Raw genomic sequence first — 7804 nt, forward strand, 5'->3', positions numbered from 1 at the left:
AACACAGGCCACGTGCCCTCCCGCTGATCTGGAACAACAGCCCCACGCAGAACATCCCACCATCGCCCACTCATGCACCATTGTGGGGACACCAGGGCTGAGCAGCAGCCGCCCTCCTTCCCCCCGCTGAGGCCTTGATCCTCCACAGCCCCCAAGGCACCCACAGCCACCCCACACACCCATACCCAGTTTCCTTTAAAATACTCCATCCTGCCAGAAATGTTCCCCAACAAATAATACCAAGGATTCAAGAGAGAATAAGAGGGAAACTGGCAAAGAGATGCATAGGGGACTCTTTCTAGCCGGAGAAGCCATGTACTTCATCTCTTCTGATTTCAGAATCCTCACCTTCCTGAGGTCAAGGGCATGGGACGCAGGGGCTGCAGCTATATCAGGGCTCCAGTGTTGTTCCTGTCCCTGGATGAATGGGCCAAGCCCCCTCCCCCCTTTTTTTTTTACCTGAGTTCTTACTGTGTGCCAGTCACCATTCCAGTTGGCTGGTTGGCCATTTCAAAATAAAGAAGGAATTTGGCTCTGGAGCTCAGGTGCCTGGGCTAGAATAGCAACTGCAGCATTGAACAGGCTCTGTGACATCAGGGACATTTCTTAACCTCTCTGTGCCTTTTTTCCCTTACCCATGGAATGGAAATAACCACTTTCCACCATGATGTTGTAAGACATCAAGGAAACAGCCTATGTACACGAGGCTCTTAAGAGGGAACCTGCTGCCTCCTAACTATTCTGTAAATGCCTGCTGCTGTTATTATTCCTGATGGGTAGCAGACAGACGTAGGCAGTGGGAACATGATGCTAAGGGGATAATTTTATGAATTGAGCCCACTGTGCTGACCCCCCACTTACTTTCTTTAAAAAGCAACTTACCTGAAGCCACCTTGGCCCTGCCCTGGCCTAAGTCACTTGGATGTGCTGTATTCCTCAGCAAACAGCCTCTGCAAAAATGCAGACCCAGAGACACCTTCCTACTGATAAGAACAACATTACCCAGAAGGCTGAAGTGGGTGGGTGGGAGACGTTTGTGACCTTTACACAGACCAGATTCCAGGACTCGGGGAGACAGGAAAATTAGAAGAAACCCCACCACCACCACCACCACAGAATCTGTAAGAATAAATTCCAATGAGAACGGGTCAGCAGGGGCCAAGATAATTCAGAATTCCTTGAGCCTTTAACATGTTATTTTAATAGTAAAATCTCCCCTCCATGGGGTAAGACCACACACAGAGAGGACTTAAAAGTCTAGTGTAATTCTGCCCTCAAAAGTCAAGAGGTGAACCTGGGCAGGACTCTTCTGGATAGTCCAATAAAAATGGATGATTGTGGGGAGGCACACAGTCCCTCTCCTCTCTGAGAAAATCCACTCCCTTTCTCCCTTGAAAGTGTCCCTTTTTTTCTTTTCCTTTATCTTCTAATAAACTCCTGTCTGCTACTATGTGCAACTCACTTGAAACAGGCAAGATGGCAAGATCCGGTGATCACAGGTCCCCATGGTCACTTCAGCTCCATGGGTGGATCTCGTTCTGTAACACTCCTATTTGGGCTGATTTGTAGAGGAACCGAGCTGAGGCAGTTCCACAGCAGCACCGCAAAGTCCAAGCAGTGGGCAGCTCTGCTAAGGCAGGCAGATGGAAGTGGCCAGGGAAGGTGCTGAGACCAGAAGGGTACAGACTTTGGGGAGCAGCAGAACACAGTGAGCACCACTCCCCAGAGGGAAGCCAGCCTCTCAGCACCCTACATTTCCCCATAGCACAGAAGGCAAAGATGAAAAAGGATATGATAAGGGGGCATTCTTAGTAAAGAGTAAGTTAACGAGACAAACAACTAATGATCTAGTTAAACACGAATGTTAGTTAATTCATTATACATGGGTCAAAACCCATGAAATGTTCAAAGCAAAGAGTGAACCAAAAAGTATATAGTGGACTTCAGTAAATAATCATGTATTATGGAAGTAGCACACAAGTATAAGATGTCAGCAATAGAAGAGGCTGGAGGAATGCGGGGAGGGGTGCTAGTGAACAAAGAACTTGCTGCTTAATTTTTCCTACAAATCAAAAACTGCTGGAAAAAAAAAACTTAACCTAGTATTTTTTTAAAATATGGTAGATAATACATTCTGAGCATTCAGATGAGCTAAACATAGAAACATATAATTCAAGAGCCAATGAGTGACCTAGAAGATGGTACTAAGTGATGTTCCCAGAATGCAGTGCAAACAGACCCTGGGAAGGGCCCTGAAGGAGAAGAGGTCTGTAGGGACCCTGGCAGGGGCCTCCCAATTCTACCCCCAGTTCCTCTCTCTTCAAATTGAGGACATTAATGCAAATTCTCAGAAATTTTTTCACATTCTTTTCCCCATACTGACTTTTTTTTAGGGGGGCAGGGGGAGGGTATAGGGAGAGAGGCATTACAGGAAATCTTAGAAACCATCTCAACCTTTGAGTCCTTGCTTTTTACCAGGTTGCAACATTTCACAGTTCATGGCCCAAATGAGTATCTGTTTCTGTATCTGTCTATCATTCTATCTGTCTGTTAGTGATTAATTATTTTTGCCATTTATTTCTTTTTTTAAAAATGTACTTCTTGGGCTGGGGTTGTAGCTCAGTAGAAGAGCGCTTGCCTAGCATGTGTGAGGCACTGGGTTTGATTCTCAGCCCTATATATACATAAACAAAATAAAGTCCATTGACAACTAAAAAATATTTTTTTAAAATATTTCCTCAGGGGGAGTCCCAGAGAAGCCTTCCAGAAAAGCAATGCAGCATTCTATCACCAATGTAAATGTGGCTACCCTCCTCCCTAATAACTCCATTTCCAGGAGGGCTCACACATCTGTGAGACAATATCAATGTGGGGATTTTTCTTGCAACAATCTTTCAAAACACTAGAAACAATCTAAGTGCTTATAAATAGGAGAATGGTTAAATGATGGCAGAGTTCACATGCTAGAATACTCTGAAGTATTAAAAAAAAAAAAACAAAATAGCCACAAGCAAAAAAAAACAGGTAGATGAAAATGTAAGACAGTCACAAGCATGTGTTGATTCCAGTTACAAATGCATCAAGCCAGCTAGAAAATATACACACATTCACAAGCCCATGTATGGACCTGAGGCCACACAGAAGGGAATGAAAGGGCCTCCACTGAACACCTGTTAACCAGCAGCTTCCTTTGGGAAAGGGAGAAGAGATCAGAATGGGAGGCTTAGGGGGCTTTCACCTTTTGCTTTATTAAATATGCAGGCACGGGGCTGGGTTTGTGGCTTAGCAGTAGAGGGCTCGCCTTAGCATGTGCGAGGCTCTGTGTTCAATCCTCAACACCACCTATAAATAAATAAAATAAAGGTATTGACAACTAGAACTAAAAAATAAATATTTTTTTTAAAATATGCATGCACTGGTTGAGTCTTTATACCAAAATGAATTTATATTTACCAGCATTATAATCAAACCCAGACTACACCTTCAAGGATTTCTTATTCTAGTTGGGAAGATGTCAACACTAACAACAACCTGTGGGGAAGGTCAGATAGGGCTGCAAGAAGCAGGACTTCCCACAGGAGATGCTGCTTCTGTGATAGGGAAGGCTGTGGGCAGCAGAAGAATAATCTTCTTCTGGATGGTGACTCTCGGGGCTCGGGTACCAACACCCAAATGACTGGGACAAACACACACATCACAGGCAAACCCTGAGAAATGAAAACACAAAGGAGGTGGTGATGAAGAGTGGGAGGTGACCAAGGCTTGGAGCCTCAGAGGTCGGGGAATGTGGTAGGAGAAGACAGCAGGAGGAACCAAGGACCTTTGGTATAAATTTGGGAGAAAACTAAAGAATTCAGTTGCATTCACTTAACTCACATGCAAGCGCAGGGGTGGGGGATAGGGAGTGCTGAATGTGGTATATGTGGTATGGCATGGCTGCGTAGTGTATGCAACGTGTGTGTGTGTACATTGTGTATGTGTGTGTGGGCACATGTGTGTGTGCTCTTAGGGAGTCCTGGTGCAAGTGGTACATATGTGGGGAGTCGTACGTGTATGGTATGTGGGGGTGTGGATCAAGTGTGTGGGGGGTGTGGTCAGGTGGTGTGTGAGTAGTGAGTGTGGTGTATGTAGATGTGGTAGTGTAGCATGCAGTGATGTGTACATGTGTGGTTTGTGTGTATGGTGCAGTTATGTGGCATGATATAATGTGAAGGATGGTGAGTGTGGTGTGATGATATGTGTGGGTAGTGGGGTATGGGGTGTAGTGTGTGTATATGTGATTTGCATGTTTGCTGTAGGGTGTGGGGTATGTCTGTGGTGTGTGCCATGTGTGGATAATGCAAGTCTTTATGCACATGCACATACATGTGTTGCAGACAATGGGCTGGCTGGCAATATAGAACCTGCAGCAGTAACCAGGTGCACCCAGGCAGGGTTCAGGGCATGGAGGTGCTAAGTGGTCAAGCCCCGAAGTCTCAGGCTCCCTCAGGTTCTAAGACTCCAGATGGAGAGAACCAGTAGCATCCCACACCTCCATCCAAGGCAGCACCTACAAAGGGGCTGATCAAGGTCAGAGCAGCCCAGAAATCCTTTGGACAAAATTTTCTTTAACTTTTTGTAGGGGTAGGGAAAGTCCAGGGTTAGCTCACAGGAGAAGCCCTGCAGTGGGATCTGCAGCAGAGAGGAAGTGACAGGCAGTGGGGCAGGGTGGCAGAAGCATGTTGGTAAAACAGCCATCCCTTCTGTAAATTAGACAAAATATCTCACCCCACACTGCAGGCCCTGTGGGAATCCTCAGAAGAGTAAGAGCATGCCACAAAAACCATGCTGCCATTTCAAATCCTCCACAGCCAAAATCCTAACATGCAGTATTCTCACATGTACAGATCTTCTTTTAAAAACTGCTTTCCTTTCAAAGGCACCTAATTCAACTGAATTACCATATAAACATATAAACCATGCTTGGAAGTGCATTGCTTTCCTGAGGTGCAAAAAAGCAGGGAGCCCAGGGATGGCATAAGGGGAGTTTGATCCCTCCTTTCCTCTGTCTCCTCTTTCAACTGCAATATGACAGAGACTGCTAACTCAAAGTGCAAGGAGAAAATTTCCAGTCCATCTGTTAGGAGGCACTCTGCATAATCAAAAAGCAAATAAGTAATTTTCAGACTAGACATAATGGAAATCTAAAACATTTTTTAAAGAGCAACCATTTCTTCTGAAGTTTCTACTCAAATACTTGCTCATGGAAGAAGGGAAAACATGCTACTGGAATAAATATGCAGGTCTTGGGCCCTGATGCTCCTAGAGTGCTATAAGTACACCCAATAGGCCTACAGTCTGTCACTGAAGCCCAGAAGAGGAGGCCGAGGGCAGGAGCCAGAGCTGCAAGGAGCTATCCATCTACCTAGATGTCAGACCAATGCAAGTATTATTCATGGAAGAGAATCTGCCAAAAAAAAAAGGTTTCAAAATACATTTTATGCGGTGTTTTAGGGTTCCCCAAATATACTGAGTAAAGCTAGGTGAATTTATGCCATAACTACTGGAATTTTTTCTAAATTTTTAAGGACTCTGAAAGTTCTAAATATAATGTTAAATTAAAATGTGGACCATATATACAGAATCCTTGAGCAGGCAGAGTCAGTTTGGCTTCATAAGTGACCTCAATTTGAATTGCAATCACAACTATATCTTGAGTCACTTCTGGTAAATGCCTAGGTTTAAAAAAAAAATAAAAAAAAAAAAAACAGAACTTAGGCTCAACCAAACAGAAGCAGCTAAAAATATCACATAATATCACAGGCCCAACAAGCCACTGTACAATTGTAACCAATTAAATGTTTTCTTTGCTTCACTTCCAGATTCATCCTCTCAAAAACCTCACCCTGGCATTCACTCTGTGGAACTCCTAAACTGCTTCTGGTTTGGAGCTTCCCAATTCATGAATCACTGTTTGCTCAAACAAATTCTTTAAATCTTTATGGGGCCTCAGTTTACTTTTTAACCATGGTAAGCCCCACAAGTAAGGGCTGCCCCTATCTTATCAACTGCTGGAACTCCGTCACTTGACCCAGCACCCAGCACACAGTGGGGCTCCATAAGGATTTATTGAATCCATCCAGTAACTGCTGTGAGAAGACCAGTGGTTGACAAACTGTCCCATTCCACCTCCTGGTGGTAGTGTACCGGAAAGTGGAAGGGCACAGCTCCCAGGAACTGCTTCCCAAGGAGTACCTTGAAAACCCAGGCCCACAGGGCTAAAGTTGGAGGATGGTCCCTAGGATCCTGGGGGAAGGCACATATATCCAAAGATACAGTGGCCTGGAGAGGTCCTTGAGATGGAACAAGAGCAGCATGCTACAGCCTCCTGATCCCCAGGGAGGCACGAGCTGGGCTGGAGGCTCAGCCTGCTGCCCTGCCCACCCTTTGGGCCACAGACAGATGTGAAGGCTCTGGTGCCACACAAACAAACAGCAGGGATCACCAGGTCAGGAAGGCAGCACCACGTGCTTTAACCTCGGTTACTGAGTAGACTGACCCACACTGATCCCTTCTGATCCCAAAGTTCTCACATTCAGTCCTTGCTCATTTCCCCTGTATACAAACAGTGGTGCTCTAGAAGCATTCTGCTTTATGTACAGCAAACTCACCAGTCCTTCCTTGTCCCTTGTCCCAAACAGTACTGATATGTTAGAATAACTGGGATACGAAAAGGTAAGCTCCGTGGAGCAAGAAGACCCTCTAGCTCTCCCCTCAGTACCTGGCACACAGTCCTGGGGGTACAACAAGCTTTTGCTGAATGTCAAGGGAAAAGATAAATAGATGGATGTTATATTCTTTGGAATATTTTCCTTACCCCCCAAAAAGATATTTTTATCTATCTATTTATTTGTTTTCATTCTGGGGACCAAACCCAGCGGTGCTTTACCACTGAGCCACAGCCTTGTTAAGTTGCTGAGATCCTCCTGGAATTTGCAATTCTACTGCCTCAAGTCTACCAAGTCACTGGGATTACAGGTGTGTACCACCATGCCCAGCTCTTTACCAAATTCTTAATGTGTAATTTTAAAGTAAATATATAATAAACACCATCTCACAGAACCTTTAAGGTAAATGGGCCAGGAAACAAAGAATAAAAATTAGAAGACATTAGGGTCAGGGGCTCGACCTCCAACACTCCTGCAGCCTGAGAAGATTGCTCAATAATTGTATGAGGGCATCTACAAGAAATGAGACCAGCTCCTCTCATGTCTCCAGGAAACGTGAAGAGTAAAGAAGAGAGACAACCTTGAGAGGGTACCAGGCTATGTCTCCACAAGGCCAGAGTTGCAGGATCACAACAGGTCACCATCCAGACTCCCCAGCCTGAGACCTCCTCACCCCACTCCTGCCCAAGTAAGTGGCCAGCAGCCTCATCTCAGTGCTTTATATGGGATACCGTCTGTGGCTGGAAATGGTTCCTGAATATAATCCAGTCCTGCCTGGAGACAGGAACCTAGTCAGCCCCCTCACAGATTTTAAAACTCCTCCTATTGAGGCCACAGCTTCTGCTTTTCAGATTACAAAGCACAAAAGGACAGATCTTTAAACAACTCCTGCTTCCTAATCCATAATATGTTCTCAGAAAACAGCAAGTCTCTCCTCAGCCCCACCATGGAATGGCCTGGCTCTTCACATGTCACAAAATGGAAGGGAGGCAGCACCTCTGTGACCCAAATACCCACACTCGAAATGCTCCTGGGCCTTCCAATTAGAAAAAAAAAAATAATATATATATATATATATATATATATATATATATATG

At 44.9% G+C, this 7804-nt stretch overlaps 1 protein-coding gene across 5 annotated transcripts in view; it reads right to left on the reverse strand.

The window, feature by feature from the left end:
• The window catches only part of Apba2 (amyloid beta precursor protein binding family A member 2), a 218902-nt gene extending 217290 nt beyond the window's left edge, over nt 1-1612 (reverse strand). For 3 of the 5 annotated variants that reach the window (XM_048790384.1, XM_048790383.1, XM_048790385.1), the window contains exon 1: nt 1463-1610. The gene's annotated coding sequence lies outside the window, so the exon portion shown is untranslated. Of the gene's footprint in view, nt 1-1462 lie in introns of all 5 variants that reach the window. The other 2 variants (XM_048790387.1, XM_048790386.1) reach the window with 2 other exon arrangements.
• Between the last annotated feature and the right edge of the window lie 6192 nt (nt 1613-7804).

Source organism: Marmota marmota, unplaced genomic scaffold (genome assembly GCF_001458135.2).
Source record: "Marmota marmota marmota unplaced genomic scaffold, marMar, whole genome shotgun sequence".
Lineage (NCBI taxonomy): Eukaryota > Metazoa > Chordata > Mammalia > Rodentia > Sciuridae > Marmota > Marmota marmota.